Source organism: Pinus tabuliformis, chromosome 5_1 (genome assembly GCF_031772625.1).
Source record: "Pinus tabuliformis cultivar Carrire ecotype Pingquan chromosome 5_1, CPIR1, whole genome shotgun sequence".
In the NCBI taxonomy this organism is placed as follows: domain Eukaryota; kingdom Viridiplantae; phylum Streptophyta; class Pinopsida; order Pinales; family Pinaceae; genus Pinus; species Pinus tabuliformis.
The window spans coordinates 478,616,687-478,644,238 of record NC_142305.1 but is presented as its reverse complement, the minus strand read 5'-3'; positions in this window follow the sequence as shown (position 1 = coordinate 478,644,238).

Here is a 27,552-nt window from a genome sequence, read left to right as displayed (position 1 = left end):
TCAATTTATAGGAAAATGGAGGAGGTTTGGTCATAAATGAGGGTATTGAAAGGCCTTCCAAAATTAGAGTTAGTTTCCATGGAGGAAGGGATAAGAGGATAGGAGGTTACTTAACTCATTCCTTATCCAATTTTGAGCTCATAGGAGATGATAAGTGTGGGAATCTTCTAGATGGTTGCAGAAGATAAGAATATTCCCAAAACCCTATGATGATTTCGCTCAATCTCGCCCAACGGAGGTCAAAGTGGGCCTAAGTTCTATGAAAAGCACCCTAACATGGGCCTACCTGCAGTGAAGCGCACTTACCCCTAACTAAGGCTGCGCTGGTCCCTCAAGGAGGCATTTTTGGAGGGCTTCAGGCCAAGAAAATCTCAGGGAAGGAAGCATTCAAAGTGATGACTTGTCTAGGGCATGTAGCAATTGAATTAGGGTTTGATGAGCCCTAATAGTATTGATTTGAATGATGGGAGTGATGTGCCCAAATGGATATGTAATAGCTGCCCACTAAACCATGATCTCAATGACCGGTGACTCACTCACAGGTGGAGCATAGGCACTGTTACCAATGTCGGCTCGTCCTATAGTCGTAGCATGAGAATCGAACTCCACAAAAAACTCCTGTAAAATAAAGATTTTTTTTATATAAAGAATGAGATAACTAAATCATAAACAAATAATTTGGATAATTAAATGAGTTTCTCACCCCATACCGACGAACTTGTTGCAACAAGGTTCTGATTTCACCTTTTATCTCATATGTTTGAGGCTCAATCAGAACTAAAGAATTAAGTTTCTTGTTTTCTTTGAATTTAAGCTTTGTTATGTTTGAATTAGATCAATGGACATAAAAATTGCATCATCAGTAACCTCTACCTCATGAGCATCTGTGGATTTCTCTAAGGCTAGTGCCTTCCCCTTATCACCTTGTTTATCAAATAAGTGTAATTTTCAATTCATCCACAATTAATCGTCATTATATTAATAATAAAACTTCTATTTTCGTATGTCTAAATTTATATAGAAATTTCACGTAGTAAATGACAATCATAACATACAATAGACATTGCTTAAAAGTTCGGTAAAATTGAATACAAACCACTCCCATAATAGCAATATTCTTATTTATTCTATTCAAATTGTAATCAATGAGAACCTCTCCCCTTGTAGTTATTGATTTAATGGCACATACGAATACACAGTTTCCTTCACATTCCTCAAATATGAAATTAGGTTTCTTATTTGTGGTGATAGGTCATGCACTATTTATAAACCCTATAATATTCCCTATTGTTTTTGGGCTTCCATCAATATACATAGTTGCATATCTTTTTTCATCATTGTCTTTTAGTTGTGTATAATTTGCAGCCACTCCATATCTTTGCATACTTTTGGTATATTGGACTAATCATACCCAATCATTATAGTTGTAACAGTGTCTGACATACTCCATCAATTCAGTTAATCCTTCGTAACATACCTTATGCCATCCATGGAAAATATCCCTAAACCATGTAATGATGATGGGGCAATGTGGTATATCCTTTCATTGACAGAAAAATCAGTATTTATTTTAGGAAGATCCTTGGGTACCCATTGTTTCACTAGATGTTTGTACCTTAAGGATAACTCGATGTCATCTATGATCTCATTATCATAAGAAAATGAACCATACTATAGGTATTCTTTTCAAACAATGCTTTTACACCTTTTATCTCTCATCTTGCTTACAAAAATCAAATTTTTGGCCAATATCGAGATGCACAGAACAACAGGGAATGTTCTAATCCTTCCACTCATGAGCTTAAACTTGAATTTTCCTTGTCATATGATTCTAGTTGTTGATGCATCTCCTAATTAAATATCACCACTTTTATATCTTTCATACCAACAAAACCACTCTGTGTAAGGTTTCATATGAAAGGATGCACTTAAGTCAACCATTCATGCCAATTGATCTACATGTGTACATGAAGAAGAAAAATACGCATCCCCTCCTTCATCCGAGGATGTTTTTTCTTTTGTAGAAGGGGCATCTTTAGATCCCTTCCCTTTCTTCGAAATTTTGGATCTATAATATTTATTGTAATGCCTTTCTTTTCCACATCTCCAATATACCTTTACAGACTTTCTTAGATATTTAAATCCTCCTCTAGATTTATATCTCCCATTCAAGAACATATCTGTATTTTTCCTCTAGGAGCATCCTCTTATAAACAAGGTATACCTATCATTTTAACATCTACACTATTATTATTAAGCTCCAGTATGGGTTGTGCTATTGGCATCCCATCTCTTCATAATCCTTTTGTGGATCCTCTATTGACAACATATTTGATTTATATAGTAATGTGTGCCTAAATCCTTCCTTATTTTAGCAACTCTTTGAGCACACCCTATCATGTTGTCTCTCTCAATACATAAACCTTTGATGATGTAGGTTGTTTGTATGCCATGGCTATTCGGATCCCACACTAAACGAAACTTCAAGATCATCACCATACTACAATATCTATCCTTCTAGTGTAATCCTCCAACTCAGACCTCAATGCTCGTCCGTGAGACTCTGAAAATAATTTGGATAATGTATGTGGATTTTCCTTTGACTACTTACTATTCATGGTATTTTTAAGGAGGCATCACCTTCATTTGTAATATCGCAAGAGATTCTCAGGCTAGGAAATATCCTAGATACCAAGGAATATATTAAAAACTCCCATAGAAAGAAAAAAATAAGCACTCCAAACTTTCATATCAAGAGTTCAATGCAAGCGCCCTCATCAAAGACAAGCTTGATGAAACATGCATAACTATCAATGGACTCTTGTTGAAATGGGCATGGAAACTTCCATTGGCATAGGTAACCCTCTTACCTTCTTGTGGCTACTGGTGTGTTGTTCATCACCACCACCCTTTGCAAATTGATCATGTCATCCTTTCACATTGTTTATCACAGTGTCTACATCATCTATAATCTACACCCTCTCACTATTAACATGGATTTTAAAATCCACATATTGCTATCAGACAGGTTGTAGCTCACACAAACATATACTTCAATCTACTGTCCTACCCTAATGGGATTATATTTCCTTGGGCTTCCCTATGAGGGAGTCAAGCCTAGTCTAGCTATGATACCAAGATAGAAAATCTAAGAATAGACAGTATTTCACACAAACCAAAAATGTGTTGAGGTCTCTATTAAACAATATAATGATACACATATAAATACATGAAGCTTTGTTTCAAGATAGACAAACTATCTTGATGACACAATCTACGAGTTGAGAAAATATCTTTGCGTCACACCAATATAGGAAACATTTAAATTGAGAGAACCTCTCAAATCCAATGGTATCTAACCACATCCTACAACTTAAGAAACAACCTCTATTTATAGACCAACTCTACCTAATTATGAAATAATAACAAGAATTATAAATATAATAACAATAAAACGAATAAAAATTACATATTTCAATATCTACAAATGTAAAATCTAAATATAAAAACGAAAATTTTAAAATACTTACATGTTAAATAAATATCAATGATGTATGTATAAAGTATATATATTATAATAATTTTTAAATTAAACATTTCACATTTCTCTCAAATTTAATATTTAATAATATATACTTTGACCCTAGTATGATCATACAAATTTTAATAAGATTTCTATTTTATCAAATTTAAAATTTAAAATACAAATTTATAAAATGACAATATTTTTTATTATACATATAAATATTTATTGATTTTTCTAATGTAATACATGAGTAAAGTTTTGTAACTCATATTTATTCAATTATCTATGTATGCTTTATTTCATTTTTTTCATAGGTGAGAAAATTTATCATAACTTAGTTGTCAAACCACTAGCAAGGACAACTATCTTTGGTTGCTAACCGTGAATGCAAACTGACTCATCACCGTTAATCAAAGAAAACCATGTCATCTAGAATAACATGTTGGTGTTCTGTAAGGGGGCAGGGTTTCACTATTGCCAGATGCCTCTGAGTGGTCGTTAACCTATTTCCTTATGTCCAAGAAAGACAAGCTCTTAGCCAAACAGAAACCGTTTTAAGGCATACTTCAAGCTCGTATGTATTATACAAAAGTTAGAAATTTTATTATATTCAATATTAAAAAAAAAGAAATTATAGTTATAATTTTTTTTACAAAAATGTAGATCTATATTTTGATTTGAATAGATAATTTTTTATAAAAATATATTTACTTCTAATTATTAAATTTATTTAAATTTAATTATATATTATATCTTTATTATACATATATGTGTATTTAATAATAAATTAATCATTAGAAAATATACTTTAAAATAAAATAAATATATTATCTTTATGCATATTTGGAAAAAAACTGTTTAACATTTCCAAATTAATTAACCTCTATCTAAAAAGCCTTCATTACACCCCTATTATTATTACGAGTTAATTTAGTCTTCCAATAGTCTAACACATATTTGAGAAGAAAATCGATCTACATGTTATTAGGACAGCTTATCATTGTATCATATTACTTACATTTTAGCTATAAAGCGTTATACCTCTATATATAAGATTAGTTATAGATCATAATTTATTCTTATTCATAAGTTATACTAAGCTAAATAAAATGCATTTAATAACTTTAAGGGAAAGAGATATAGCCCATAAAATGTATTACAATTAACATAAATTAATATAAATAAGTTTAAATTTTCTATAAAAAATTATATATAATAATAATAATTTTAAAATATTTTTTATCAATTAAAATTTACACTTGAAAACAGTAAAACCAAAAAATCAATTTAATTACAGAAAAGAGGAAACATGTATACACTTGAAAACAGTAAAACCAAAAATTCAATTTAAATATAGAAAAGAGGTAATTAAAAAAAGATAAAGACAAAAAAATATAGAGGAAGATTCGTAAAAAATAATATATTTATAAATAAATAATAAAAGAAAATATAAAAAGTAATTGAAAAGAGATTTTTTCCATGAAAAAAAAAAAAACAAACAAACAAACAATTTTATTCATAAGAGTGAGTATATATTTTAGATTTGAGAGATTATTCGGTTTTTTATATTGGTCTTTTGTTGATTTAAATTAAAAACCAAAAACAAATTATTTATTTGTTATTCATTCAAAATAAGTTATTTTCTAATTTTATTATCTATGTGTGTCAACAATATTGGGATGAAAGGTGCATTTCTGCTGCTGATACATTGGTTAGATATTCCTATAGTGTTGTTTGTGTGATAAAAAAGACAAAAAAAATGATCACATCCAAAGAAAAAATTATTGGAGAGAGAATATGTATAAAATTTTTGTTGTATGTTGTAATGAAATTTGCTAAATGTGGATGACCATTTGATTACATTCTACTCCATCCATAAAATCACTGACCATAAATGTTCCTATAGGTATCTCAAGTGGTTCTTTTGAGAGTTTATCAGCGGTGATCCTAGGCTCTCAAAGAATGTGATTGAATGATAGTCAGTCAAAAGTAGAACTTAGACCATCTTTGATGTCTTATAGGATTGGTTGTAATTAGATATTATCGACGAAAATCCTATTATTTTCCTAATCAATAACTAGTTTAGAGTGTCCCATGATTTGTAGTGACTTCACTCTTTTTAGTGTTGCTACTTCCAGGAGGGTGCAGAGGGATATGAATTTAGCTCAATTTCTTGTGCCTTGACCAGGAGCATATCTAACTTGTACACATGAGCATTGAGTGATAAATAATACCATGCCTACTCCACACCAGGGTGGATTCCCTTGAGTTGTGCCATCGAATAAACCCCATGGAAAACCCATAGTTAGTGGTGTCATTATAGGAACTCGACACTTATGAGATTTTGGTTCAACCTTCTAGACTTGATAGAATTTTTAACTAGTCTTGTAGTGACCTCTGCAGGGGTGTCTTGTGAGCTAAAAAATACTATTTTTGGCCTACCATAGATTGTTTATGAGGATGAATGGCAGTCCTTTGAAGCATTTTGTGTCTTTACTATTGAGCCAAGTTTTGATACTCTCCTCCAATCCTATTCCTAACCATGAGTCTTTGATGTATAGTTTTGTGAAGATAGAAGTAGTGACCTGTATTATGTAGGAGCAAGAGATAGAGAGGTGTGAGACATTCTTGTTTGTTGACTTACACAAAGGGACAAAACTACATCATTTCCATCCCTTTTTTTGAGGTTGTCCCATGTGAGGAGTTTGTTGGATAGTTCCAGCCAAAGAGTTAGTTTGCATTTGAGCAGAGCATGTATCTTCCATACAAGGTCACACCACCATTTTTTAGTTTTTGTGTATTGTTATTTTGTGTGTGCTTCATATCCCAATTTCATTGTGAAATCCCTATTGTTGGCGTTCTTTGACCATACCAGGTCATCATCTATGTCCTCCCTCGGTCAAATGAATTTCGAGGTTAGAAGTCTTATGTATGTTTTCCATTCTGCAGCTTCTTGTCCTAAAAGACTCAAATCAATAACACTTTTCCATCCTAGTTTTCCCCATTCTTGTGGAGACTAAGCCTTGTCATTCTTGAGTGTGTAGACACCTAGGAGGTGGAAGTGTTCAATTAGGTTGTTTGAAAGAATGAAGTCTTCACCCAAGGCAAGCCAAGGACCTAGACCCAATTTAATCTATTGGTCACTTCCGACTCACCAAATTATCCAAGAGCCTATGAGAGGGAAGGAAAGCACTAGAGCTTTCCAAGCATTAGATCATTTGGAGGATTTCCTTGGGAGAAGAAACTAGTTAGAGAAAGAGAAATTTGGTAGATATTTGGCTTTATGTGTGTTTCCCTAGAGGGAGGAGTTGTGTGCTAATCTCCAGAGGCCTTTTAGCTACGAAGGCTTTGTTGAAAATGTAAATGTTGTTGAAGCCCGAGCCCCCCTGATATTTTGGCATGGTTATTTTGTTCCATTATACCAAGGGAATTCCACCTGTGTGTTTATTTTCTGACCAAAAAAAATAGAAACATGATTTCCTCATTTGGTGAGGATTCCCTTTCGGTCATATGAAATAAATCACTAATAGATTGAGATTCTTCCGATAACAACCTTCATGAGAATGACTTTGCCTCCTCTGGAGATAATTTTGTTTTCTCATAAATTAATAAGAGTGTCAATTTTATGAAATAACCAAAGTCAATCAGCAAAGTGTTACTCAAGAAAAGAAGTCAAGTTACTTAAAGCCTTCATCCAAGGAAGAGATAAAGAAAGGGAAAAGTTGACTTTTTGTAAGGGTTACTAGGTTGGATAGGAGGTAGGGGATATGGTGAAATTTTTTAAGATTGATATACATACTAAAAGCTTGGAAGAAAATGGAAAGGGAGCTTTCAAGAGCAAGGGCGGAGTTGGAAGTGCCTTCAAAGAAGATGAGGATACCATTAGCTAGTAGGAGGTAAGTGTTTTTTTTTGTGATATTCCACTTCAATGCCTTTGACATGATTCATCGATATGGCCACCTTAATGATGTTGCTTAGTGCCTCCGCCACTAGAAGGAAAAGAAGGGGGAAGAGGGCGCACCGTTGTTGTATACCCCAATAGGATTTGAAGAAAGGAGAGGGTGAACCATTTATTAGAAAAACAAAAGAAGTGGAATGTAGACACCTCATCATCCAATTTATAGTTTGGATCCCCATGCCCAACTAATGGAGAACCAATCTAATGAAATTCCAATTAGTCTTATTGAAAGCTTTAGATAGATCCAACTTGAGCACAAGGGAAAAAAGCTTCTTTGTTTTGATGGAATGTAGGGACTCCCAAGTAATTGAGATCACATTGTGGATTTGTTTGATGTTTAAGAAACCAAATTGCTCATAACAAATGATTTTGTTAAAGATGGGATTGATGCATAGGGAAGGGACTTTAGAGGTGATTTTCTAGATGACCATTTGCAATAGGAAATAGGTCTAAAATCTTCAAAAGTGATCTCATATTACTTTTTGGGGATGAGAGCTAAAAATATAAAATTTAAAGCTCCTACACTACTTTATGTAAATCATCCTTACCGAGATAAAAAAAAAAGGTCCAAGTTGATTCGGATTTAAACAGGAACGCAACAAATTGCAGAGATAACCATATACACAAAGATGCAGCGGAAATAATACTTCATTTCATTAATGGAAAATACTGAAATATGCTTACAACCAGAAAACGGAAATAAACCAGCTAGGGAGATGGTAGCTTATCTCTGAGAAGAGATGTGGTGGCTACATGCCTCTCAACTGTGTTACAATGAGGCTCGAAGGCCTATTTATTGTTGAGAAACAATCGAAAACCATTACCATTCCAAAACCTAACCCTAGAAGATGAAACGCCAAACTGTGGGCCCCGTTTGGGTAAATTGGTACACCAACTTCCCAGGGTCGTAACTTTGGCATACGATCTCCGTTTGACGCGTACAATAGCTCGTTAGAAAGATCTATCCGAGCACTGCCACTTTGGGAGAAAAAACGTCGTTTAGGGCCTCAAAACGGCTCCGGAAGTTCAGGGCCTGAAAAACTGCTAAAAATAGTAAGTTGTGCTACAATTAAGGAAATTGAAAATGCTGAGAGAAACAATGGTGGGGGTCCAGGTGGACTTGGCAGGTGGCCACCAATATCCACCTGGATCATTCCTCCCCCCTTAGGAAGCAATGGTCCCCATTGCATTGAGTTCCTCCATGAGATGAGGAAACTTTTGCTGAACTTGTTCCCTGGTGAGCCACTTGCCCTGCTGAAGGAGTTGGCCTGCTTTGACAACTCGATACAGTTGGATATTCTGTTGGCAAGTGTTCTTGATCTGTGTGTCCATGATTCGATCAGTTGCAGCTTGTTCCATGCAATCTGGATTTAATTCTATGGGTGTGAGCTGTTCTGCAATGTCGGATGTGTCTAGCAATGGTGGAAAGTATGGCCAAAGGCAGTCCACATTGAACACTGGGTGCAGGCCAAGGAATGGGGGAATGCTGAGCTCAAATGCATTGTCTCCCATAGCCTTAGTAATGGTGTAAGGACCATATCGGAGTGGCCTCATTTTCCGATAGGCTCCAATAAGGTGTTCCTTTTGCAAATGCAACCAGACTTTGTCGCCCACCTGAAACTTGTGTGGCACCCGATGTTGATCATGTCGCTGCTTGTACTTAGCATTTGATTTCTCCAGAATGTCATGGACCTGCTGGCAAATATGTTGGATGCGCTCAATGAAGCTGGTGGCCTTATCTGTTTCGGACTGGACATGAGCTGAATTTATGTGAGTAGCTGCAAGTGGCATTGCCACATCAATGGGGCATAGTGGCTGGAATCCAAAACCCACCTGAAAAGGGCTATGGCCAGTGGAGCTGTGAAGAGCTCGGTTGTAGCTGTGCTAAACATAGGGGAGGCTCTCGTCCCATGTGCGTGGATGCTTTGAGTTATACATGCGCAGAATGTGCACAATCATCCTATTGACAACCTCTGTCTGGCCATCAGTTTGAGGATGGAAGGCTGTGGACTTCGTGAGTTTGGTGTCCAACATTGACCAGAGACTGGACCAAAATGTGCTGAGAAACCGACTGTCTCGATCTGAGATGATAGACTGCGGGATCCCAAAGTGCACCCACACTCGTTCAAAGAAGAGTTTAGCAGTGGCTTCTGCTGTGATATTCTTCTTGCAGGCTACCATAATGGCCATCTTCGAGAACCTGTCGACGACCACAAAAACACAGTCATTTCCATGCTTAGTGGAAGGAAGGCCTGACATGTAATCCATGGAGATGGATTCCCAAGGTCGACTAGGGGTAGGCAACGGGGTATAGAGGCCGTGCTTCTTGATGGTTGGTTTGGAAATGGCACAGGCAGTACATGATCTGATGTACTTCCCAACATCCTGCCGAAGATTCAGCCAATGGAAATAATTTTGCAGTACTGCCACTGTTTTCTCGACCTCGAAATGCCCAGTAGCCCGACTGTAGTGTGATTCCCAAATCATCTTGGCACGCTCGCTTGAAGGAACACAAAGGTGACCCAGGTGGCATAACAGGGCATCCTGGAGGTGAAAATCTGGAACATGCCGACCCTCCAAGAGTGTCTGGTATGTGTGGCAGAATTCTGGGTCGCTTTTGTAGAGAAGTGGCCAATCAGAAGTCTCGTGCCCTCAAGAGTTGAGCACGGTGGTTAACGCCATGATCGGTGGTCGACTGAGGCAATCTGCAACATTATTGGTGCTGCCCTTCTTATACTTGATATTCAAGTGGAACTGTTGCAGATATGTAGACCACTTCTGATGGCGATCATTCTGCAATTTCCCTTGGGTCTGTATGAATTGCAGGGGTCGGTGGTCCGTGTGGATGATTGTTTCCTTCCCCAAAATGTAATGCTTCCATTGTCGGCAGGCCTGTACAATGGAATACATCTCTTTATCATAAGTGGGGTACTTCCGAACTGTGTCTGAAAGTGTTTCACTGTGATATGCCACTGGATGTCCATGTTGAGTAAGGAATGCCCTAATAGCATAGTCAGAGGCATCTGTCTCGACCTCAAATGGTTGTTGGAAATCTAGTAACGCGAGCACTGGTGCCGTGCAGAGGCGATCCTTCAACTCCATGAATGCCTTCTATTGAGATTCAGACCAAAAGGATTTTGCTTTCGCCCCTCCCTTGGTGACTTGACTCAAGGGCCAAGTAATATGAGAAAACCCCAACACGAACCTGCGGTAGAAGTTGGAAAGACCTAGAAAGCTGCAGAGCTCTGTTAGAGTGGTTCGAGATGGCCAATCCCGAATGACTTGGATCTTGGCTGGATCGACATGCACCCCCTGTTCATCAATGATGTATCCCAGATACTGAACCTGGTTCATGCCAAAAGTGCATTTCTCCAAATTGGCACACAGCTTGTGTTGCCGCAGTGTTTGGAGAACCTGTCGGATGTTGTGGAGGTGCTCTTCCCAACTCTGGCTGAAGATCAGAATGTCATCCAAGTATACTACTACAAAGGAGTTGGTGAATGGCCGCAAGATGTCATCCATTAGCCTCATGAAGGTTGCAGGAGCATTCGTCAATCCGAAAGGCATAACCAACCATTCGAAAAGGCCCTCCTTGGATTTGAAGGCAGTCTTTCACACATCAAAGGGTTCGATTGGTACCTAGTGATATCCTGACTTCAGATCGATCTTGCTGAAATATTTCGCCCCCTTTAGTTGGTCCAGGAGGTCATCAATCCGCGGGATCGGGTACCTATTACGGACAGTGATCTTGTTCAGCGCCCGATAGTCAATACAGAGTCTCCACGTCCTATCCTTCTTCTGTACCAACACGATCGGGCTCCCACAAGGCGATGAACTCGGACGGATGTGACCTTTCTGCAGGAGCTCCTGAATCTGCCTCTTGATTTCATTGTTCTCTAGAACGGAGCACCGATAAATTGGTCCATTGGGTAGCGGTGCACCTGGGGTCAGATCAATGGAGTGCTTGACCTAACAGTGCAGAGGAACCCCTGCAGGGGAGGTGAATATGTCCTTGTACTCCTCCACAACCTTGTCCATCTGTAGTTGTCGTGCAGAGGGACCTCGTCTGGAGGCTGAAGCCACCATCTTCTTCTTTCCTTGAGGGTGTATCATCAGGAAAACAAATTTCCTGGTTTTGGAAATTATCTTACTGCATTGTTTTGCAGTAATCAAAGAGATGGCGGTAGGTGGTGCTACCTCTGGTATCCTGTACAACTTATTTCCCAATGTAATAATAACAACACGTGGCCTTGATTCATTCACAGCATGTCGCTTCCACAAGTATGGCTGTCCTAATAATACATCACAAACTTCAAGGGGAGCAATGTCACACAATACCTCATCCGTGAAGGGCTTGATGTTGTATGGAAGGCGACACTGCTGGCTCACGCGAAGATCTCGTCCTTGGTGAAGCCACCCAATGGTGTATGGTTGTGGATGTGCTATGGTCGGTAAGCCCAACCGCTTCACGACCTCTGCCGAAATGAGGTTCATTTGACTCCCACTATCAACAATGAACAGTATCGGGGAGCCCTTTACCCACATCTGGGAGTGGAAGAGACGCTCCTCCTCCTCTGGATCTTCGGGTTCATTTTTCTGGATCTTGGCGGTAGCAACAGTGGCGTTGGGATCCACATCAATGATCTGCTTTCCTTTGTCATTCCCCTTATCGGATTCTGACTCAGAGTGGGAACATGCATCTGATTCTGAAACCTTTAGCTCAGCCACCAGTGACTGCTTGGCCCAACACTCACTTGTGTTGTGAGTGGAGCTCTTATGGAACTCACACCATTTTCCCGTGTCCTTTTTTGGCTTCGCGGCGTTGTTCTTTGCTTGTAGCTTCGGTGGGTTGTCTTGGGCTCTCCCACCTTGGCTTTGTCCTTTGTTCTGTGGTTTAGGGGCACCTTTCCCCTGCTTTGGATTCGCAGATTGAAAGTCTCGCTTCTTTTGTTTAAATTTCTGCTCGACCTTGACGAAATATCGGTATGCTGCGCCGAGCGAGGAGATGTTCAGGAATTGTATTTCTTCCTGGATGTACTTGTGCAGGCAGCCACGGTATTTGAGTATCAAATGTTGCTCCGAATCCTTGATACCCAACTTTGTGCGAAGGGTATGGAAAATATTGGTGAACTCCGGCACATCTTGGTCCCTTCCCTGCCGCAGTGTGGTCCACTTTATGTATTCATCCTCATAGCTTCCGATAGGGTAGTGCTGCTCCTTGATGGCATCCCAAAATGAATTCCAGGTGGGTGCGACTAAAAATAGTGAGCCAGAACTTTCATCCTTCTGCTCGCAATAGGTTTCCCACCAGTCCTTGACGTGGGGGGCTGCTTTGAGAAGAGCGAAAACAATCTTTTCCCGACTCGAAAATTCATGAACAGAAAAATAACCCTCTAGCAGATTTAACCATTTATCTACGACATCTGCGTCTATCTGACCCTCGAATATGGGGATTTCAAAATTAACTTGTACCTTAAAGGACGTGGCGTTTCCAGAGTAGCTGCTGGAAGCCGATGCGTCGCTTCTGGGTAGCCGCTGAATGATTTGGGTAAAGTTGTCCATCATCGCATTCCGTTGTCGCTTGAGGGCTTCTTCGAGCAAGATTTTGATGGGATCTCCTGCCCCCTCGTCTTTCTTCTCATCCGCCATGGGAGGCCGTCGGGATTTGCGAGGCTGGTCTTGCAAAGGTTCAACCAGTTCAAGCCCTAACTCCTTATATCCCGAACTTGTTGGTGACATGCAAAGAAAAACAGAGAAAAAGCAGACCACTCTGATACCACTGATCCAGATTTAAACAGGAACGCAACAAATTACAGAGATAACCATATACACAAAGATGCAGCGGAAATAATACTTCATTTCATTAATGGAAAATACTGAAATATGCTTACAACCAGAAAATGGAAATAAACCAACTAGGGCGATGGTAGCTTATCTCTGAGAAGAGATGTGGTGGCTACATGCCTCTCAACTGTGTTACAATGAGGCTCGAAGGCCTATTTATTGTTGAGAAACAATGGAAAACCCTTAACATTCCAAAACCTAACCCTAGAAGATGAAACGCCAAACTGTGGGCCCCGTTTGGGTAAATTGGTACACCAACTTCCCAGGGTCGTAACTTTGGCATACGATCTCCGTTTGACGCGTACAATAGCTCGATAGAAAGATCTATCCGAGCACTGCCACTTTGGGAGGCAACATGGGTCCATGGACCCATGTTGCCCCAGATTTCCCAAAAAACGTCGTTTAGGGCCTCAAAACGGCTCCGGAAGTTCAGGGCCTGAAAAACTGCTAAAAATAGTAAGTTGTGCTACAATTAAGGAAACTGAAAATGTTGAGAGAAACAATGGTGGGGGTCCAGGTGGACTTGGCAGGTGGCCACCAATATCCACCTAGATCACAAGTAGAATTCAACGAAAAGACCATCTGAGCTAAGGTTCTTCCATCTTTGCAGGGAAGATACCACTAATTTTATCTCATTTTTGGAGACTTCCTCTTACAATGCTTGGTTCATATCCTCTGTTGATGATGATGATGATGATGGTTACCGTCCACTGAGACCAAATTGGTCTATCGAACCTATAATTTTCTTTCTTAGTTTCTAATTTTCTGGCTCCTTGTCTTTCTTGGCGAGATTGGCGAGATTGGTGTTGTAGCTTTCTTTTTCTTCTCTACCGTCTTCCAACTTTCTTTATCTTGCATCTCCTTCATCTCTTCTGATTCTTGGGGCATTGGTGTCTTAGCTTCGTGATCTATTGTGTTCTTCCTTTTGAATATAGTCGAAGGAGAAGTTTGGTCTACGAGATCTACTTTGCTGTTAAATGGAGATTTATTTTGTGCGGTGTTCGTACCCTCATAACTTGAGGGATTGTCAAGTTCACTCTTTTGTTGTTGGGTAGGGCTTTCCCCTTACTTGTCTTGAGAGTTGTTTCTTTCTTCACCGATTTCTTGTGATTTAGAGTTTTCTTGAGAGTATTCTTCTTTGATGATAGTGTAGTGTTCCTTTTGTGCTCCTTCCCACCATGTATATCTGTGGTGATTTTTTCTAGCAGAATTTTTCTGGGGGGCTTTTGGGCAATTTTTGGCTAGGTGGCCTGTCTCAAAGCAGGATCGACATCTAAAGAGGACACTTTCATAATCGAGTTTTTGGTTCCACACATAGTCTTTACTTGTTAGGTGTATTTCAGCTGGGAATCCGACACTAAAGTCCATTTCCACACAGATGCGTGCATAGGTTGTTCTGGCATATTCCTCTGTTTCTGGACACCTGCAGTAAAATTTCCCAATCGCATTTCCAATGGCTTTTAGCAAAGAGAAATTCCAGAGATGCAAAGGTAGGTTTGGCAATCTCACCCAAACTGGTGCTGAGGTTATCACTATTGTTGAGGGATCGAATGATGGATTCCATGGCCTCATGAATAGGCCTCAGTTTCCCAAAACCAAGGGCCAGAATCTAGAATACATTGTCTACTTTCAGGGTTTTCAAAATCTACTATAAAGAAACCCCTAGCATAGGGGTAGATATTAATTGCATCAGGAATTAGAGGCTTCCATACCTCCGAGATCCAATTGTGGAGCGCTGTCAGTCATGGCCAAAAACCTTTGAATCGACAGATTAGAGCACTTTCAGAGAACTTCAAAGCCTCATCGAGGGAGGCCTGGACCACCTGGACAGTGGGAGCTGGGGCTTCCCTGACGATATGGGCAGGGGCTTGCCCTCCAGAGGTGGACGGAACTAAGCCATCAGCTATTTTCGCGAAGCTAGGATCCATCTGGAGAATGCTCTCCTGCTGAGTATAGAAGATTGCTGAAGGGGAGCTACAGAATCGACAGATCTACAACTTGGAGAACCGCAAATCTAGAGAGCCGCTCTATATCTCAATAGAGCCGTAGATCTGGATAAATATAAAACCTAAGAGCAGGAATCGGCAGACAGAGCGACAACCCTGTTAGATCTAACTTGGAGAGCCGCAGATCTTGGAGGGCTACAGATCGTCTAGCTGCAGATCGTCGGGGAAGCTGCAGATCGGCCAAATCTAGCTGCAGATCAGATATGCGGGAGAAGGTTGAATTTTCAAACAATTTCAAGGATTTCCCAAATGGAGCATCCTATAGGCTCCATAAAAAGGTTTTCAAAATGTTTGACTCCTTCCAATATTTTATCTTGAAAAGGGTGTGCAAAAGAGTCATATTGTTTATTTATTTCCCAAATGGATTTTTGTTTCTTCTAAATGATGGAAAGTAATAGAAATGCTTTGTGTTGTTATCTACTTCTTTACTCTATGCAGCTATACTTTTGAGCTTCCATTCAATCTATTCTTTCTTTAAGAGCTCTAGTATTTCAAATTCTAAAGACCTTGGGGTAAAAAAATTTCTACTTAATGACAAGAAATCAACTCATTCACATAGAAGACATGCTCGATGTGAATATGACATGGATACCCTAATTAAATTACAGGAAACACGAGCAATCGACAGAACCACACAGAACAAAATCCGGCTTCAGGTAAGATATTGATATTTTGAATAAACGACAAAAGGAAAGGCCAGAAATCGACTGGACCACGCAAAGACGATTACGATAAAACGGTATATCATTCGGTAGACCAGACTGACCTGTCTTTGATGTTGCTTCGCCCTATCTTTATACTTTAGAAACGATAAAAGATTCACCGGGTAGGGCAATTCCTCTGACTTTATTAAATAGGAACTGATAGGAACAGCTCAGTTACCGGAATGGGATAGGTATAGGTATAAAATGGATAGAAATTTTTAGTGTGTCCAATAGTTAAGCCAGGAGGTTTGGGAAGAGTTGGGATGTGGTGCAATTTTAAATAAAATTATATATACCTAAAAATTGTTTCAAAGAAGATATTTTAGTTAAAAAGAAAAAGAAAAAAACAAATATAAATCTAATCTAACTAGTGAAGTTAGTTGTAATGGATTTAATATTAATATCTTAAATCAGTAACAATGAGAAAAATGAGAAATTGGCTCGACCATATAAAGGACACCGGGTTGGCTGCAAGGATGAGATTGCGAAGTTCCTAAATAATAAGTAAATTTATTTTAATTTGAAATTTGTTAAACAAAGAGGGATTTTTTTAAATAATTAAAATGTAAAATTTGATCCTTTAGGTTTTTAAATTTGTTTTGTATTGTATGTATTATTTGATTGGATTTAACGGTTAAAAATATGTGTTTCTTTTTAAGAGGTTATAGGTATAAATTTAAGGGGGTGGAGATGTATGACTCTGTAAGGGGTCTCAAGTACCAATTTGGTGTCTTATATATCGTGTTAGCAACAACCACCTAAGTGCAATCTAAATGTTGATAGCTCTAAGTTTTTTAATAGCACATACTCTATTATCTTTTTTGTTTTGTCATTAAATTTAAATTCTTCAAATGGATTAAAGTTATGTTATACTACTAGTTTCGTTTTTTAGTGTCAAGCTAGTGAAAGAAAAGCATGATGTATCTTTCTTTATGAATGAATAATACAAATGTTGCCTCACTTTACGTATATGAGACATTTCCTAGCATGCATTCTAATAAACACTTTCTGGTGGGATAGAAAATCTAGTAGTTTGAATAAAACAAGGATTTCTATTCAGATAACAATTGGTCTTTTCTCAAAGCTTTTTTTGGAGTTCAAGCCAACTCCAAAACACAAATGTGTCTAACTCCCTTTTCAACCTTAGATAGACAATGAGATTCCTTGGGGCTTCTTTGATGGTGCTTTTGAAGGTCATCGTCCAAAACACAGAAATGGTGTCACCCTTTTTTTAGCTCAAAATTAGTATTTTCTAGTCAGATATTGTCCAAGGAGGGGCTCTAACAATTTTGCATAGTTTGTAGCTCTTTGCACTCTATTGTTAGTAGTGCCACGAAAACACTTGACAAAGATGCAAATCATGAGAGACTCAATTAGTGATTTATGGGGCAAAGCAGAGGTTGGTCATTGAAAATATTTTTCTATAACCAGTTATCCAAGACATTAATGAAGCTCTCCAACATAGTTCATTCTACATTGTAGCTTATTTTTTAGCCAAGAATGCCACTTGGTTGGTGGAAGGAATCTTAAGAATCAACGGTACATAGTATCCACCCCATACCCATGATAATGCTCCCATGTGTCCTCTCACATTCGCATTACTTGGAATACCTCCAACTCACGTCTTGATACAACCTATAACAAGTAAATAAAGGCTCCTTAACTACTGTAATTATAGATTCAGATGGCGCATCCTATCTTACCATCCTTACATTTAAGAGGATGTATGTATATAGAGTGATGATAGTTCATGGCTCCACACGATGGTTCATGTTTATAGATTTCTCACAATCTGCATTTCCAATATGGTGTAGGGGATGTTCATTAAGGAGTTACATGCATGGAAAGCTTGGCTAGTGGATCGTCTTCTTTGCTTTAGATGCAGATGGTAGCAAGGTGGCCTAAATTTTCAGTTTTTCCATTAGGTGAAGCAATTGATCTCCAAGACCACATTCTACACCTTCAGCTCTATAATTAGCAATTGTCAATGCAAATTGCTTCAGTTATAGAGATATTAAACCACATGAAAAAACTCAATATACGAATAAAGTATTAGTTTACTTAAGTTAATTTTCCATGGTAGTAAATTTTTGTTTCATTTATTAATTTAATAAATTTCCATAGTAGTATATTTTTGTCTCATTTAATAATAACAATAATTATTATTATTTAAATTGAGGAAATTATTTTACTTTAGTAAAACAAGGTTACATGGTTTTCCATACATAAAAAGCATCTTCAACATTTTCTAGCATCAAGCACCAAAATTGTTCAAATGTTTTTCTTTTTCCCCCTTTCTCCTACGTACATCAACCTAGCAAGTAGAATTATCAGTTAAAGCTGATGATAAAGTCATATCCTTATTTTTTTAGAAAACTCCATCATTGTCAGCTCAACAGAGCACTGAATTTCTTTATCACTGTTGACAGGTCAAACTCATGGAAGTGCTTATGCATACTTATTGTAGACACTATTATTATTGATGCTCTTTCAGTCTCTTTTTTCAGAGGATTCTCTTCTACTAAGGGATGAGGCAGAACCATAGGGATCTAAACTAGATTTTGAGAAGTCGAGGCATCAGAATTTGTCTTCTGTTGCTGAGAACAATCCTTCTTATGACTTGTCAAGTTCTTGACATTTATTGCACTACCTTTTCATCCTACCCTTTTGCTTTAGGGAGTCGGATAACCCCTTTGAGACACGGCATGCATTCTGAAGATGTTCGGGCGACTGACAAATTCTACATGTGAAAGTTGTGTTTTCATAAGCCAAAGGTTGAAGATATTCATTGCCATCCCGCTTTAAATTTATTTACCTGGTAATCATTGACTTAAATCTAGTTCAACATAAATGTGGATGAAAGAAATGAAGCCATTTGCCAATATTTCACTATCTATTTTGATGAAGTGACCAATTGAATTGCTAATAGCTTCGAGAAAGTCTGGGCAAAACCAATGGAGGGTTAAGTTAGGGAGCCTTATCCATATCGTAGTAGCTAAAGACTTCATGGACAGGGGGTTAAAATCTAAGAACCATCGTTGAATCGAAAGACCTCCATGGCCCTAAAACTAGGGCCCCTAATCGAAAAGCAGTTGTTGGTCTTTGAGGTCCTTGAAGACCACCAAAAAATATCTTTTGGAACAAAATAGCAGATCCAAAATATGGGTCCATTTCTGGTGAACCCATGCACTGAGGCCTTTTGTCGGGGACCAAAAACCATTGAACTTGCAGATAATCGCTTGTCGTTGATAATCCATTATCTTAATCTTAGTAAAAATCTCCTTCATTTGGAGTGTTGGGGTCTCTGCTAAATAATCCACCACAAAATTTGGACCATGAAAGATCCTTAGGGGGATGGGAGCTAGAACTTGGCTTCAGGGCATCTTTGAATGAAAAGGGTTTTGATGCTCAAGATGTCCCACTTCCTCTACCACCTCCATTTAGACATACCAAGAGAGAAATAGAGGCATCTTTCTTTATGCCAAAATCATCAAGCTTCTTTGTTTACTTTAATTGTCTAGCTTCCAAAAGGAGTCTCATCACCCCTGCAGGGGTACCTATCAGCAAATGTATAGCATCTATGAGCAAAAAAAAACATCCCCTTCACTTACCATAAAGCAAAGGGACTTTCCAAGCAAAGTTCTAACGAAAACCGGGAATTTTTGGATATCTAAGTCCCCAAACCCAGTGTTAAATTAGATGGCATTAGGATCTGCAAACAAAGGATTCATCTGAAGAAAACAATTCAAGATATTCTAAATAGTCCTTGAAGCCAAGATTGACCGAAGGATTACGTAAAAAAATTTACAAATGATCCCACACCACTCACGAAGATCTCAGTCAAACGTTTCGACAAACACTTTGCAGAGAAACACCTTGCACACGTGTTCATCACTCCTCAAATTCTTCTTGTGTATTAAGCCCTCCAACACGTCAAAAGAAGTAGGACAAGGAAATTTCCCCTATTGCAAAAAATGTCATGTAATTCACACCACCATGGTTCTCGACCAAACCAAAGCCCATACCAAAGAAACATTCCTACTTCAATATATTTTTTCGTAATAATATAATTTTGCCTCATTATTTGTATCTACAACAGATTATACTTACTAAATAACTCTATTCACGTGTAATTTATTTGCATCCTACAATTCTGTAATTTTTCCCTGGCAACAATGTAAAATTGTTAATAATATTCATTTAAATTCTATAATGTTATAACAACATTGTTTATCTAAACCTAGATTTCCAGTAATAAAAATTTTCCCATTATTTAATAATATAATAATAAGCAACATTTAGCATAAAAATGTTATAATGATATTTTAAAATGATATATTGAAATATGATTCCTTAAAATTCTAGAATTTGAATTTAATTTCAATTTTATTGAAATAAATAAATAATAAAAAAATATGAAAGACTTCTATTTTATATAAAATATATATTTATATAAACAAGTAAAATGTAGATATTCAATGGACAGTGCCCGGAGATTTCGTTGCAATAAGAACCCTAGTTGCCCGGTTTTTTTCTGGTCCCCTCAATGAGGGGGCTCGATGAGGCTCGATGAGTAGAACCCTAGCCACTGTAGCACCCTTCTTCTTTTTGCCTCTCGTCGCTCTGGTTTGACGGTTGTTGCCCGATGTGGCCTTCGGAGGGGAGTTGCTTTAAATTTTTATTTTATTTTATAGTTTTAGGTTTGTTTGGATGGCTCCCCTTTTATATTACCACTATTAGAGTTGGGCAGATCTTCGTGAAAGCACATCCATTTACATATACAAAATGTATTTGTTTTTAAATTGGGAGGAAATATATAATTATTTTTTTGGAAAAAAAAATGTAAATATCAATTATATATTATATGAAAATTTAAATAAATAATAATCTTAAAAATAATTTTTATTTTTAATATAAATATGAACTAATCAAATATAAACATTTAAATTTATACAAAAATTTATATGATTCGTTGAATTTAACTGAACACAATCTTTTTAATCTTTTACATAATTATATGTTTTACTCGACATGTTTAACTAGGTTAAATAAAACATTATGAGATTATTTCATTATAACCAGTATAGATCTATCTTAAGAGGGATCAAATTTCTTCACGTGAAATTTTTTTAGAGTGCAAAATACAATGTGTACACAATTTTTTTTCATCTAATTACTTTACAACATATTCAATTTTTTTAATTATAGTGGACATTATTTTTCTATTTAGAACATAATTTTTATTTTAAAGAAGCATGGACGAATGGACGGGCAAACTTACACATCCCCTCATGCTAGGTTGTAGAACACATCCCCTCATGTTGGGTTGTAGAATGAGCCTCTCAGCTCAATAAAACTTAATTTTTCCAAATATTTATTAAGTAATTTAAATATTATAAATAAAATTATAATAGAATACGGCTTGGCAAATAATTGCTTTCTATTTGGTTAAGAGTTTGTTTCTCTGGAATATAAAGATATTAGATAATGACCCTCATTAAGAGATATCTATAATGAGGGAAAGCCTAGCCGCTTAGGTACTACTAGTTGACTAAGCCTGGCCCCTTACATACTACTAGCTGAATAAGCCTGGCCCTTTAGGTACTACTCGTTGAATAACCCTAGCCCCTTAGGTACTACAACCTGAATAATTCCAAATAGCATAATTTTATTTTATATTAAAGAATAGTAACTAATGATAACTATATAATGACCGACCTAAGATAGAGCAGGGGTAGCGAAGGCGACTAGGGTTTCTGTCTACTACAGCGGGTTTCTCTCCATGGATTGGCGCAGAGGAGGGAGCTCCACTCCCTCCTACAAGGAAGCGGTGGCCAACAAGGGTAAGAAGCCTCCAGAAAAAGGAAAAGGTGATGCGGAGGAAGGAAGAAAAAACAGGGAGGAGGAATCAGAAAGTACCAAATCGAAGGAGAAGGATGGCACAAAAGACAAGGAAGAAAATGAAAAAATACAGGGAACAAAAGAAAAAAATCATAAGTGTCAGTGCAAACCCAGAGCTGAAATTACTCCTAGAATAGTTTTAAATGATCCAGCGCTGCAGGAGCACAGAGATCACGTGCAAACTTATGTAATCATATGTAAATTCATGGGGCTATGGCCCACTGAAAAAGCTTTACAAACATGGATAAGATACCACTGGAAACCCAAAGGTAGCATTGATCTACATCTGGGGTCCAAAGGATTCTTTATTGCGGTGTTCACTAACATTGAAGATAAAGACAGAGTGTTTGAATGCGGACCCTACTTCTATGCAGCAACGGGGCTCTATATGCAGCCATGTATGATGAACTTCGTTCCGGAGCGGGAAACGTTTACTTCAGTCCTAGTTTGGGTAAGACTCTATTCTCTACCTATTGACTATTCGCAAACTGAATCCCTTGCAGCCATAGGAAATAAATTAGGATAGTTTATCAAAGCCTCTGAAGCCACAAGGAGGGGAAAATACACCTCTTTTGCTAAGATCTGTGTGGATATGGGCCTATCCGGAGCTCTTCTGGATGAAGTCATCTTGGAGGTTTTTGATGAGGAATGGGTGCAAACAGTCGACTACGAACATATTCCATTTAGATGTCGCAGATGCCATGAACATGGGCACCTTCTAAGAGACTGCCCCCTCAGTAAAGCAGAGAACAAAAGCAAAATAAACACAATGAAAGATACAGATAGCTTTCACAAAGTAGTTCATAAAGGGAAAAGTAGCAAAAAAGGGCCAAAGCAACACCAAGCTGAAGGACAAAAGGTTAGTCAAAACCAGTTCCAAGTTCTTGAAGAGGATGAAGAAATATCAGTAGAAGATCAAGCAATGAATGAAGATTACGAGAAGAAGGAAAAGGAAAAAGAAAGAGATCAGACACAGGAAAACGAAAAACAGAAGGGGATCATGCTGAATGAATTAGAACTAGAAATGGATCAAGAAATGACCCAGAGTGAAATGGATATGGAGGACATTGAGCTACAAGAGATTCTTGATAGAGAAAACCTGGATCTAGAAGGGTTCTTGGCATAGGGAACAACTGGCGGGGTAGAATCACTACCACAAGAAGAGCTCAATCAAATACAACAGTTATTCTTATGGAAAACCCAGGCAAAGGGTTTGGAGGGAGTAAATAAAATTGAAAGACAGAGCAATGAAGGGGTGAAAGCAGTAAAAATGACTCCGGGGTTAGCACCGAGAAATCTAAGGAAAAAAAGAGGTAGGAAAAAAAAAACGAGCTACTGATGGAATGTGGAAAGCTTATGGTGGACTCAAGTAAGATGAAAGACCTAACCGGTTACTCCTTTACCAATATTTAATTATGAAGTTCACAACTTGGAATATTAGAGGTCTTGGTAGTAAGAAAAAACAAAGAATGATGAATAATAGAATGAAACGGGCAGCTCCAAATATAATTTTTGTCCAAGAGACAAAATGCTCCATTCAGAAATTAAGGCAAATCCATAGTAAATGGCTCAGTATATTTAAGTTTCTAGAAGTTAAAGCAGAAAATACAGCAGGGGGTATCCTCACACTCTGGAATCCCCAAAAAATTGGAATTATTGATGCAGAGGCATCAATGAATTATTTATCAGTTGTTATATAGCCAGTAGGGGACATGGACACTTATCTAGTCACGAATTTTTATGGCCCTCAAAGGTTGGATGACAAATTCAGGTTCATAGATTCCTTGGTGGATCTACGAGTCAGACATGCAGGACTACCTTGGGTCCTAGGAGGAGACTTCAATATGATCGGATCTCTCTTAGAGAAAAAAGGGGACACAAGAGCTCTAAATAAAGATTCCTTAGCCTTCCAAATATTTTCAGAAAGCATGAAGCTTGTTGATATTTGATACAAACAATGGCCTCTGTACATGGAACAACAAAAAAGGAGGGGACTCACAGGTAGCCTCCAAGTTAGATAGATTCATGATCTCTGAGGATCTCATGCTTATAGACAAGGAAATAGTAGCAGGAATTCTTCCCTTTGGAGGTTCCGATCACTGGCCGGTTCAAATGGAAATCAAGGGCATAGGCACCCCAAGAAATAGACCTTCCAGATTTGAAAATATGTGGCTTTCTCACCTAGAATTCATCAGAAACATTGAAGAATGGTGAGCTGAGAATTTGCAAACTCAAGGATCAACAATGTTCCTGCTTCACAAAAGATTAAAGCACATCAAGCTAAAGCTTAAAGCCTGGAACAAGGATGAATTTGGTAATATTTTTTCAGGAAAGAAAGCTGTGGAAAATAAAATAATGGATCTTAACCAAGCTTTGATCAAGGAAGGCTTTGACAAGGACAAAAATGACCAAGTAGAGAAACATCACCAGGAATGGGAAAAGTTGTTCAATAAAGAGGAAATTTTTTGGAAACAAAAATCAAGAGTTCAATGGCTAAAAGAAGGAGAGTGAAATACTAAATTTTTCCATAAATCCACTATAGCAAATAGGACTCACAACAGGATCTCTTCGATCAAGGACACAGTTGGGCAGATACATCAATCTCATGAGGAGATAAAAGTAGTGTTAGTTAAGCACATCCAAGGTATTGCTCAGGAAAACACTTTAGACAGGGTTCCTTTCATCAAAGACCTCATTAAGCATATCCCAGAGTTGGTATCCAGAGAGGATAACTGTAATCTCAACAGACCTGTAACTGAAAAGGAGGTCAACGAGGTCCTCAAGGAAATGCAAAATGGTAAGGCTCCAGGTCCGGATGGTTTCAATGTAGGTTTCTTCAAAGCTTGTTGGAATATTGTCAAGGAGGATATAATAAGGGTAGTGGAAGACTCCAGGCTGAACAGAACTATTTTGAAAGCTCTCAATACCTCCTTTATCTCCCTAATTCCAAAGCAGGATAATGCCCAAAACCAGAGAGGTATAAACCCATCGCTCTATGCAATGTTGTTTATAAGATAATTTCCAAGGTTGTGGACAACAGACTCAAACCTTTGCTGCCTTCGCTGGTTTCGGGGGAACAATAAGGTTATGTGGAAGGCAGACAAATTCTAGATAATATCATAGAAGCTCACGAGATGGTCCACTCGTTAAATAGTGAAAGGAAATTGGTTATGATCATGCAATTGGACATAGCCAAAGCATAAGATAAAGTGAATTGGACATATATCAAGAAATTGCTTGCAGTGTTTGGTTTTGATAATAATTGGATCAGATGGGTCATGGCCCTGGTGACTTCCTCCAGCATTTTAATTTTAATTAATGGCTCTCCCTCTGAAATTTTTCTTCCTTCTAGAGGACTCAAATGGGGAGATCCACTCTCTCCTTTTCTCTTCATCCTCATGATAGAAGGGCTGGGGCAGTCCATTAAGCATGCTAGAGCAACCGGAAAAATTCAAGGACTCCAACTTTCAGAGAATGGTCAAGTTCTGACTCATCAACAATTTGTAGATGATACCATGCTGCAGGGAATTCCCACGATCAAGGAAGCGCTAGCATACAAACAGATTTTGAAAGACTTTGCCTTGACATCAGGGATGGAAGTCAATCTTTCCAAATCAAAAATATTTTTCTTTAATACCCATATAGCCATCCAGAGAAATGTCTCAAGAATCCTTGGATTTCAAAGAGAATCTCTCCCCTCTAAGTATTTGGGAGTTCCTCTAACGGCTAAACCTATGCTTAGAAGCATATGGGAACCGTTAATCACTAAGATGCAAGATAAGGTCAGGAAATGGGCAAACAGGTCTCTAAATCTGGTTGGTAGATTGGTTCTCACAAAGGCAGTACTCCAAGCTATTCCTGTCTTCATGTTATCGGCTCTCCCAACTCCAAAAGGAGTATTACAGCAATTTAGAAACATCCAAAGAGATTTTCTTTGGGGCAAAGACACAAGGAAAAAATGGGCTTTAGTCTCATGGGATAAGATTTGTAAACCCAAAAACCAAGGAGGCCTAGGATTGGATGATATAGAGATTTTAAGTAAGGTTCTAGGGGCCAAACTTTGGTGGAGGTGGGTTAAGGATCCTAAGGCTCAATGGGCAAGCATCTGGAAGGAAAAATATGCCAGTGCCTAGCTTTCTCATGATATCATAAGAATGTCTGGAAACATAAAGGGCTCTCGCATTTGGAACAAGGCCTGGGAGAACAAAGAGGTTGTCCAAAAAAACAGTTTCTGGGAAATCAGAGATGAAGATCTGGCACTATTCTGGGAGGACAAATGGCAATAGGAACCAACTCCCTTGAGAGAGGAATTTTTGGGTCTCAAACAGGAGACAGACAACCAAGTATTAGTGAAAGTAAAGGACTTTTGGGAGCATTCTCACAATACAGAAAAATGGAGAACATGGAAAAAAATAGATGGCAGAGAGAATAGGACCCTGAACAGTAGAGCAGAGACCCTTAAGAGGTTGTTGGATCAGAGGATGATTTTAGTTACTGAAGGGCAGGATCAACTAATATGGGGCATCAACAAAGAGGGCAACTTTAACATTAAGGAAGCAAAAGGTATTCTGCTTGGGTTGGAATCCCAAGCTACGGATAGAACTTGGCAGAAGCTATGGAGGCACAAGGGCTGGATGAAGATCAAACTCTTTATGTGGCTGGTTCACCACAGGAAAATCTTAACCTGGGATAATATCAGGAAGAGAGGTATGTTGGGACCCTCCAGATGCCAGCTCTACGAAGTCCAAGAAGAGACCATTGAACATCTTCTCAACAACTGCATTTTCACCTCCAAGTTATGGGATTATTTTGCCACCATCTTCAAACAGTCTGATAGAGACAAAGGAAGCATCACTAAAACCCTGAACAATTGGAGGAATAATTTTTCGGATTATGAAGTTCTTAACTCTGCCTGGGCTCTGTTGCCAAGTTTCATCATATGGAATGTGTGGAAAGAGAGAAACAGAAGAATCTTCAAAGAAGAGAAGAATTACTGCCTTCGCTTGTTGGAGCAAATCTCAAAATAGGTTAAGGAGACAGTCAGTACTACAGTAAGGGATCTCCCCAAAAATCCTCCCTCAGAAGCAGAGTTATCAATTCTCAGGAAATTAGGCATGCAGGAGCTTATTCCACAAGGTATAGACAGGAAAATAAACATGAGGGAACCGGTTAAATATTTCTGGAATCCTCCCCCGGAAGGCTTTTTAAAGTATAATATCGATGGGGCTTCAAAGGGCAAACTGGGCATGGCAGGCTTTGGAGGGGTTCTTAGGGATGAAAACAGAAGCATCATCTCCCTCTTCTATGGTCATCTAGGAAAAGCCACCAAAAACATGGCAGAATTAATGGCATTGGAACAAGGTTTAGAATTTTTGAAACAGAACAATTGCCAAAATGTAATAATAGAAGCTAATTCAGAGTTAGTCATCAATGCGGCCAAGAGGCTCAGTCATGGAACAGGGCCGGAGAAAGTTACAAAACATTGGAGGTTATTATGGGTTCTCCATAAAATTCAAGGACATCTTCAGGGACTGCACACTCTTAGATTCATCCATGTGCGTCGAAAGGCCAACAAGTTGGCAGATATTCTTGACAACCAAGGGGTCAACTGTA